Below are 10830 nucleotides of genomic sequence, written 5' to 3'. Positions count from 1 at the left end.
TTGGTGTGCTTCTGTGACTGCTGTTTGAAAATACTGTCATGGTAAACACAACCTGAAACTTGAGCATTTGTTGCTTTTTTCTTTCCTATGGAAGAAAAACTTCTGTTTTCAAAGGAAAACTGTTTTTATTCCTCCCTTGTGCAGTTGCTGGAATACTTGGTATTGAGGGGACTGGAAATGGTGAGTGTATACTGTTATAAAGGTGCAGAAATACCAAAGAACTGAAGAAGCTGGCACAGCTTATCTTGAATCAGAGGGTAATGGAAGAAATGACGGAAGGATATCCTGGAAAAGGTTGTAATGAAGCCTGTTCTCCTGTCACAATGCAAGAGCAAAATGCCATCTTAATGCAGTTTGAGGCATGCCAGCTCTTTAACTGTGTGCCAGGTGTCTACAAGGAACTTCTGTTCCTTGTGGTGGATGCAGAGGGCCTGGCACCTTTTTACAAAGTGTAGCACAAGGGAAGCGATAGTTTGCCTTTTATGCTTGTGGGAAGCACAGGGGAAAAGAGCCCATGAGGTGCACACAAGTTTACTTTGAGCATGCCAAAGTAGGTGGTCAGTGTGTCAAAATTCTCAAAAAATAGACTTTTTGGATTTTTAGTTTTGCTGATGAAAGGATAGAGACTAGCAAAATCATAGTGATGTATCTTTTCATTGGAGGATGCTTTCTAGTAGAGACAAATGGTATGTCTCCTGCTGCCAAAAGCACATCTCTGGGGATCCGGGACTGGGCAGTTGGGTCCTGGCTAGGACCATGAGCTCCCATGTTTCTTTTCATAGCAGGTCACTTGTGTTCCCATATAGCTCTGATATTAAAATCTGTTCTCTTTTGGTGATCTGTCTTTTGTTGCATTGTGTAATATGAACACCCAAAGGTGGTCCTTATTGGGTGGTTCCAGTCCTTTTCAGGGTAGCATTCAATACAACCATGGAAAAATCACCCATTATATTCGAAAGCTGTTAGCATCCCATCAGTGATCATTTAGCCATCCCAGAAGTAGGTTCCCACTTGATACTGATGTCCATATAACACGATAGGTTTTTGTATTTTCCTTTTTGGCCAAGTATAGACATCATTGGTCAAATATCTCTTTTTCCTCCAGTGGTAGCCATAAACCATTATGTGGACATTCAAGTAGAGACCACAATATTATACAGAAAGGGTTCTACACAGCAATAAACATTTTAATCACTTTCTCATACACTGTGTGACAGGCCATTGCCATAATCTTTCCTCTGTATGATCTGCAGGCCTACCTCAAAATTTTTACATCTGACTGGCTATAGTAACTTAGTTCTTATTGCAAATCAAAGATTTCCTGATGGTCTGTGTCCAAGAACTGCTTGCTTTCTTTTTCCTCAGGCACCATGCTGTGCACCCTGTAATAATCCCCTTGTGGGAGAGGGTGTACACAGCTTTGATTTTCAGCAGCACTGAAAAATGAGGGAATAGCTTTTGCAGACCTTGATACCAAATGCTCAGGGAAGACTGCTTAGTTTCATGGGTAAAAAACTTGAAAGAGTCTGTGAAAATAGAAACTCTAGTTGCATATCAGCTTAGCACTCTGGGTGATTACTTACACACCCATTTTTTTTTCTTTCAGAAGCTGGGTGACAACCGAGCAGCCATCGTAGCCTTTAGCATTAGGGAAGTGTAGCACTCAAACTTTGTGTCATTAAGCAGCTGAGTAAAGTCCACATGTCCCCTTTAAGCTCCCATTCTCCTTCAGTTTTCCTTTCCACTCCTTCATCCACTGGGCATCTGGCACTAACTCCATGGCAAAAATGTAATTTGGGCTGTGTGCCTGGTTTTCTGCGTGCATCCCATTGTGGAGAAGAGAGCCTTGCCCTGTTCTGCTGCTGGCTTGCTTTACAGGTCTGGTCATGGCACAGACCACGCTTACAGCCTCTACCTTTGAGATGCTTTTCCACATAGATCTTGCACTTTTTCACATAAAATCAGAGCCAGACAATCTGGGTTCCCCAAACCCACGCAGCAATTTGCAGCTGGGACACCTTCTTCTTGTGGCGGTGTTAAGCACATGGGCACGCAGGAAGCAGAGCCAGCAATAATATTTACAGCTATAGGTGTGATTGTAGTGTATATGGCAAAGTTTACAAAGGTTTCTCACCCCAAATACCTTTCCTGACCTCCCAAACACCATAATGATGTTCCCTGTATCGGAGAAGGAAAGGGGTCTGGGGATATCTAGAACAGTTACTTAGCTGATGAATCCCACAGCATTTTTTTTCTACTCACGTAAGAGGACAACCAGTATATTAACACACAGCAGAGCCTTCAACAAGGGGATCTGGCTCAGCACAACCTTCCTGTGCCCAGAGCACTCTGGTTTTTCATGGAGTTCTCATTCTTCTCGAGAGTTCTGCATCAGTCAGGCCCCTCACTGTAGTAAGTAAGTTCCAGCAAAACAGAGGAAACCATCACTGGTGGGTTTAGCTCATTCATACAGCACCACTTTTTGTTGGTAATGTTAGAACAGGGATAGGCTGCAGGGTCCTGCATACCCCACTCCCAACAGATTTTACTGTAAGAGTAGCCAGACAGAAAGTCTGATCACTTCTCAGCTCTCTCAAACTTCATATAAGTACTGACACAGTCTGAAACTTTTTTTTGTAATTCGTAGTGCTTACATTAACAGTGGAAGACTCGAGTGGAAGCTGTGCACGCAGACAGCTTTGACACAGAGCTGAGCAAGATCACCAGGATCAAACATCTGGCGTAAGTCATCAGAAACTTGTTCTACACTCCAAAGAAGTGCTTTGTGAGCTTCATGCAGCAATACCTCATCCAAATTAACAAACCTGTGCTTACTGCCTAGCCTTGAACCTCTGGATGAGCCGTTCCCGCTGCTGTGTGCACTCTGTGGAAGCCACAGATTGAGCTGATGTCCCTTCTACCACTGCCCTTACATTTGAGGTTGGGGGTAAAGAGAGACTTTCAAATACACACCCTGGGCATTTGGGAGGGCAGCTGCCTGCGCCATAACCAGTCTAACAGGAAAATACTGTGTGCTGGGTTTTCTGCCTCTTCTGCATTGACCAATGCAGAAGAAAACATGCAGCGCAGGCTACATCTCAGGCATAACTGTATCATCCCCCACCATTATGGGCAAATGGAAGTCAACCCACCACCTGCCGTTCTCTGCGTGACACCTGTGCATCAACCAACTCTTCTGGTTCACAAGGTCATTTTTTTCCAGATGCCTCTGGGGACTGGTGATTTTTGACCCAGCAAAGTTGCGTTTTTCTCTCCACTTCTTTCAAAACCACAGATTAGACCAAACAACCTCCAGATGGAGCTCATGATGCACAGACATCGCCATACCTACCTTAGGACTCGGCCAACCACAAGGCATCCCGGCTGTATCTGTGGGGATGGTCCCCTGAAGAAAGCTTCCTCTTGCTTATCTAAAGAAAACTGAAGCTGCATGTAACACTCCACTTTCTGGAATGGAAAGGAGCGTTCATAAGGTCCTTCAAAGCATTCAAAGGAGCATAACACCTGTTCGGTTGCCTACTTGTCAAACTGGGTTTACAGCACTGTAAAGAGCTACAGGACGCAGAGAGATGTCATTAATAAGTAGGCCATCCTATAGCCAGCTCACAGGCCTTGCTTCAGCGTGCAGGATGTGATTGTTTAAAGCTGCCATTTCCTGCACAGAGTGCACGATTAGTTGCTATTTTCTTTGCAACATGTGTTTACCTCATTATCATACTTACTTTCCACTGCTACAAAACTTCCAGTTGATATTCACCTAATAAATACTCCTAAATTTATAGGGCATCAATGCCCTAAGGCCCATGAGCACCTAATGTTTGAGCAGCTGGCTACAAGATCTTTTGGTTTGCAGTTTTATGCGTAAAACAATAGATATTTTGATACCTGTATAGTAACACATTCTGCTGTTCTGAGGCACGGAATTATACATAAACACTCAGCATAGATGTAGGCACAATATGGGGGTTTTAATTTTTACATTCTAAAAATGAAGTGCTGTCTTAGGAGCTCTCTTTCATTTTCAAAGTGAATGTGGGGTAAGATCTGAAAAACGTTAAAGGTCTATATGTCAGCCTGATTTGCGTAATTATGCTTTTAAATTGTGGAAGTGTTTTGTTGATTGTGCAGCTGTGTGGATGTATATGCAGGTGTATGCTCACTTTCAACCATGAATATATTGCTGTGTTTCTCTGCTTTGACCTGTTAAACCACTTGAAACTCAAGTTTATGCTTTTGCTGGATGCAGTCTGCTGAAACTGCAGTCTTAGGGCATTTCAAGTGACTTGGCTGTTTATGCTGAGTACCTGTTCCAAATCCAGTTTCTTGTAACACCCAGAAATGAGATATGCAGGCTAAGAATAGCACATGATATGAATCCACCTGCAGGTGATTACTCAAGGGGAGTCTAATTGAGATTAGGCTTGTGGAACAGCAGATCAAAACTCACCTGTGCTGGTCCAAGCAATGAGAACACTTGAATGCCCCACAGAAGGTTCATCAGTTCCCCCCAGACTCCAAGCAAAGGCTTCAAGCCTCCCTTTTTTGTAGGGATCATGTTTATGTCCCTGTATATAAAGATGCATTTGCTGAATTCTTGACCATATGGTCAGGATGCAATGTGTGTGGTACTTTGGTTTAAATGCAACACGTGGGCTGTGACAAAAATTGATGTTTATGTGAACTGCAGAAGTCTTCATACGTAAGGGAACATTAAGAGCTGGCATATGTAATACCAGTGGAGCGGAGTCTGCTCCAAATTGCAGTTCAAAAAGGCAAATATTTATCCATCTTCTTACACTTTCTTCTGTTTGGCAATCGATTATTTTCTTCTCATGCTGAAGCCAGGGACTAACAGACACCTTTTGAAGCCATCCCTTCACAGTAGCTTTTCCCAATTTAGTTTGATCTTGTATCTTTTCTCCCACCAGACTTGGTTGGGTCTGTTCTGCTGCTGCTGGTGCTCCTCTGTTCTGCTGTTGCTTCTGCTCTACATTGAGTCCAGTCCAAGCTTCATTGTTCCCTGCAGGGCTGAACCACACTGTGCCGAGCCTCTGCCTTTGTTCATCCTCATCCTCAAGCCCACCCGCACCTCACCCACACCCCAAAACATCCCCTTCATGCTTTTGGCCCGCTCCTCAGTGGCACAAGATTTTTGCTGAGAGTTGAACTTGATGAGAAACCAGCCTGAACCATTATTTGCTCCCTCCCCCAGGCAAAAGCTGAATCTGAATCTGTATTTTGAAGTTTTGAGTGGAACCTGAATCAAGTATTTTTTTGTTGGGTGCTTGTCTCCCCGCTGCCCCTTTTCTTTGGGAGCCGTTTTTGGGGGTTCATCCAGTGCAGAGCAAAGTGTGCAGAGTCTCTGGCTAAACCCAGTGTTGCCTGGTTTAGCTCTGACCCCAGCCTGGGTCTGTGGGCTGTGTGCTCACCCCAGCCAGGAGCAGCAGGGCTGGCTCCCAGACCCACAGCTGTCCTGGGCAGGGCTGCGCTTGCCCATCGAGCGGGGCTGAGTAGGATGCTGGGCTCTGGGCTGGCAGCATGGAGCAGCACAACACTGGGCAGCCAGGTCGCCAAATCTCTCCCTTCTTGTCTTCCCTAAGCAGAGAGGAGTCAGCGAAAGTCTGAGATTTGCTCTTATAAGTTTATGTGGGGGGAAATGGCCAAGCAGCCAGCTCATGTTTCTCTGCAAAAAGCCAGAGGAATATTGATGTGAAATCTCGTCACTTACTCATTCATCTCCTTATTCCCCAGCTGTAAATAACCACCCATTACACCTCTTCAAGAAACAGCAATCCAGACTACTCTCTAACAGCAAGGCAGTAACATCCTAATTGCTCTTACATGCTAATTATAACAGGGTCTGTGGTGGAAAGATGATTTATTTTCCAGTGTTGAAAGCCCAGCTGTAAGTACACAGACCTTCTCTGTGCTTCCTCCTGAAACAGCTCTCTTGGCTTCTCAGGTGTCTCACTGCAAAACAGATGAAACCATTTTCTCTCTCCAAATCAGCAGATTTGCCTGAGAACTGTCATCTGCTCTTGCAAAGCAGTCAGACAAGGAGACATGCTGTGAAGCGCTGATGCTCTGCAGGTTCTCTTCTGCTGCTCAAAACACATAGACAAGTATCAAACAGTTTAGGCTCAAGCCCAAGCAGAACCAACTACTGAGACTGCATCTTGATTCAGTCCCAGCCTCTGACTTCCCTATGGCATTTACATCTTGCTGCCCAGTTCACCCAGCAGTAAAATGTGTCCAGTTTCACTGAAATGTAGTTGTATTCAAGTGAAACCTCTATCTCTCTGAAAGACACTGGCAGTAGGGCTAGGACATTTGTGAAGAGCTTTGTTAGCCAGGCTTGCAAGGTGGCATCAAGTGGCTCCTCCTCCTGAAGATGGAGGTGGTGTTGGGGGTGGGAGGGAGAGGGGGGAGGATGACAGCATCTCGCCTGTGTAGGAAAAAGCAGAATTCAAGTTATCCTTGAAATGACTACAGAAAAGCTTTCTGGATACTTAGATGGGCCACTGAGAGATAGCAAATGGGCAGGAAATACAATTTTATTAGCTGTTTTGGCACCTGGGTAATTAAAATCCTGTCTCACATTAGACCCTGGCTGTTCCTCAAAGACAAATGTGAAGATGTGTTCTTGTTCCAGTACAGAGTAATGGTTAGAGGTTACAGCTCTGACTGTGTGATTGCTTTCATCTTAGAAAATGAGAAAATCATGAATAAAAGAAATCTCTAACATCCATTAGGGAGAGAATTGGCTGGGTGGTCCACAGGTACAGACAGTTTAATCTCTTTTATACTCTATCAGAAATAGATTCCGTGCCTGTGAACCCTGGCCATATATTTCATCCTTCATCCTCTAATCATCCTTTCACAGGCTAGATCACATCAGCTATGGTCTGTTTGAGGACAGAACAACTATGAAATCTGGAGCAGCTTCCCCAGCGAAAGGGTTGCTTCACGATCAAGTAGCGTCCTCATTTTTGCATCTATGCTGGGAGATAATTGACCTTCATTCTTATGGCTGTGAGCCCAAGATATATGCATCTGTGCCCAAGAAAATCCTGTATCCAGCAGCATTTTATGCTAGCTCTTCTCCAGTCCTGTAGAGCTCATCAGTGGTGGCTATATACAGAGAGAGATGCAGAAGATTTACAGTGTTGTTACCTTGTTTAAAAATTATATTAATTCTACAGCAAATCGTATTTCATTGTTGTATTGTGCCTCCCCTCTATCTTGGATTCACTGAAACACGTCTGTAGGGTTAACCCAAGCCAGTTAAATTCCTTCAATAATGACTTGTCTTTGTCTCTTCCAGCTGCAAAGACTTGCTTAGTGTTCAGTTCTGGTTTTTAACAAGCATCCAGTGTCAATGGAACTTCATTAGAAGAGTTTTTTTAACTACAGTTCTTGCTCCAATTTGTATTTTGTAATAATCCTGTTTAAAGAGGAAAGAAATGTCATGCCCCAAGCCATGAGGGATGCATGTGTCTAAATAATACAAAAGCACTGGAGCTGTGCAACAGCAGGAGAAGAAAGAAAATGCCAGATCCTCTCCATAGCTGCTCAGAATTTACTAGAAACGGGAATAGCTGCACTGGGCCAGACCAAGGCTCCACCTGGCTTGTTATCTCTTGGATGAACAGAGGAAGAAGGATAAGAAACCATGTATCTGTCTATGCTTATGTGCATATATATGTATGTATGTATATATACACACGTGTATGTGTAAGACTGTCCTCAGAATTGCACAGTGGTAGGACAGAAGCAACAGTCACACGCTGCAGGAAGAAAAAATCCAATTACAACATTAGAAAAAATTCTTCATACGTGGAGGGGCTCAGCATTCAACCAGACAAGGGCCTGAACAATCTGACCTAGGTTGGGACGGCTTTCTGAGGATTAAACATTATCACCTCCAGAGGTGTTTTCCAGCCTGAATTATTCTAATTCATATATGTGTATATGCATACATGCACATGCACATATACATTCTTAAGTAAAAGTATGTATGTGGTCCACTCCATATTCTATATGGAAAAGGGTGACTTCATCTGTTGCACTGTTGGCTAGTCTTTTCAGTGAAAAGAGATAAGACCCTTTGGACATGACCCTCCAGATATGCTTGTTCGGTGGTGTTGCTCATGCAAATTTCAATGAAGAGATTGTTCCTCCTGAATTAAGTAGGGCTCCTGGCATGGGCCATTCTCATGAATGGGTTTGCAAAATCTGACTTAGAACTATAATTTAAAGTCAAACAAGAAAAAGCATGCTACTAAACAGATTTCTGTGACCAGCTAAGCTGCTGGATCTTTATTTTGTCAGTCTGAGTAAGCGTTTGGCCAACAGATGAGGGTGGTTGTTGTGGAACTGCAGGGTCAGATACTGGGGAAAATTCTGACCTTTCTTCTGTAAGGAGTGATAATGTGAAATGAGCACTGTGCATGAGGGAGTGAACAGGCTGTTGTCTCTTAAACTCTGGTTTTGGTTCTTGCTTTGGATCCTATTACCTTTTGCACAGAAACTTACTTTATTTCTGCATTCCCTTCAGCCTCAAGCAATTTATAGCTCTTGTTCTTCCCCTTGTGAGTGGGTGGGAAGCTCTTATTTCAGAATCCTTTAAATAACCAGACTCAATTTCACCCTCATAAATTTGATCTCCAGCACACATCCCTTACTAAATAAGCAAATATTTTTCCTAAAACCAGTCTGGCTTATTCCTAGGTTGACCTTTTGTCAACAAAACATGAAGATATTATCATTATTGGAAACACTTCTCTCAAGCCTATAAACCAGACAAACAAAAAGGGGAGAGGGACGGGGGAAAGGCTGGGGCTTAAAAACTTCATTTTGGAAATGTCAACTGAGTAACCAAACAGCATGAATCATAAAAAACAGTGAAAGGGGCAGAGAAACAACATATGAACAGTTATTGCAGTGAAAGAGCTCGTAATTCATTGTATACATAACAAATCTGTCCGTTAAGCTGGGAAACAATATTTCACTTAGTCCCATGGCACAGCCAGGGGTTTTCCAGACGGCAGGCTGGGTTCCGATGGCACGGCCACCTCGGGTGAGCTGGGGTGGGGACAAGATGATGGGATGCTTTGCTGTCCTCAGTTCCTTGCAGCAAACAGCCCGCGCCGTCTTTGCCAGGAGGGACACCAGGGATGTGGAGGTCCATCCTCCAACCCAGCTGTGGCTGCCAGCCTGGAAGGCAATTTTCAGGTGCCTCAGGTGAAGGAGCAGCTTCTACAAGGTGCCTGTCACCTTCCTTTGCCAGTGAAATTAAAGGTAAAGGGTGTTTGCTCTTCATTCCTCCAGCAGGAGTTATCCTGGCCAGAGATGCCAATCATGGTGCCTCTTTCAGAGGTCCTCTAGACCTCTGCTGCCTCCACTGGTCCCCAAAGGTACAAGCACACGGTTTTGACCTCTGGCGTGGCAGGATGCTCCGAAGCACCCAAGTGTAGTTGGTGGGCACAAGCTGTTCTCTGTTTTTGCTTTCACATTCCAAGCCCAGTCAGGTGTCAGATGAGGTGAGTGGTTAGACATAGCCTGTTCAAACAAGCTGCTTCTTAAACCTAAGTAAAGGTCTTTCCAGAAGCTAACAAATGCTGTTCCCATGACTTTTGCAGTTTTAGAGTCATTGCAAGGAAAGGCCTGGGGTAAGAGCAGGATAAATGGTTTTGTAAGCTCCAGAGAGGTATAATTCCTATTAATGAAAGCTTTCTACTCATCGCACAGGTCTTCAGTAGCAGCAGGACAGGGTCACTTATCTCAGTGACCTCTCTTGGACGTGCCCTTTCCCAGATGATCCAAACCCCTCTCATCACAGTAGCAGGGCTGAGCCAAGAGGCAGCATGGATTGCCAAGTGTGTGGTGTTGGGAAGCTGGGAAAGACATTACCCACCACCAAAAGAGGTCCCTTTTCAGGGGACTGAGATGCAGTTGGATGCTGATACAGCTCTTCCTCATCAGCCTCCAACACACCAACCTCCTGGATCAACCAGCAGATACTGATCCCTCCCTTTCCCCATGATACTGACTGAGCTGAGTAAACCAAACAAGATTTGGTGAACAGGAAAGTCTAGTGCGGGCTGTGACCTCCTGGGGAAGTCTGGGTGTCACATCTCTTCAGGTAGCCATCCTTTCTTGACCTTTGCTTTTGACTTTTCCCCTCCCTTCTAGTGGCACACACTTGCTCTGAAATACACACAGGTGTAGCATCATCAACCAGAGCATGGCAAGTGAAGGAGAAGGAACATGCTTGAGTCCATCGTGGAGTCAGGTTAGGTCTGTTCCACCCTCACAAGTTGCTAAGTTAGAGCAGCGCGTTGCAAGAAAGAGATCGGCTGGGCAGCTGCAGGGGCAGGCAGACCAGGGGCTGTTTGAGCTGACTGCTCACCCAGCTTCTCCATCCTGCTCCCATCTTTTCTTCCTTGCCTTAGACAAGCAGCATCCTGGGCTGGCCCTTGTGCATCACCACCAATATCATCAACTCCAAAATGACGTAGGAGAGTTGGTGGAAGAACCAAATGGTGAGTGTACAGTGCTGCACTAGAGGGACAAGATATCACAAAAAATATATGCAGGATCAAGCACATGGCAGGTAGTGCCCATTATCTGCCATGGTCAGTGGAGTGACAAGGATCTGTCTCTGTTTTCATGTCCCTGTGACAGCTTGCTGTGTTTCTACTGGATGTCCCCCTGCTGCCACAGAGGGTAGAGAGGAGGGGGAAGTGAGAACACAGTTCTTAACAAATTTAGGGAAAGGCTGAAGCTGTAAATCAAGATCTTCAATGC

The sequence above is a fragment of the Patagioenas fasciata genome, chromosome 3 (assembly GCF_037038585.1).
Source record: "Patagioenas fasciata isolate bPatFas1 chromosome 3, bPatFas1.hap1, whole genome shotgun sequence".
In the NCBI taxonomy this organism is placed as follows: Eukaryota; Metazoa; Chordata; class Aves; order Columbiformes; family Columbidae; genus Patagioenas; species Patagioenas fasciata.
The sequence above is the reverse complement of the archived record's forward strand: the minus strand, read 5'-3'. Positions refer to the sequence as shown.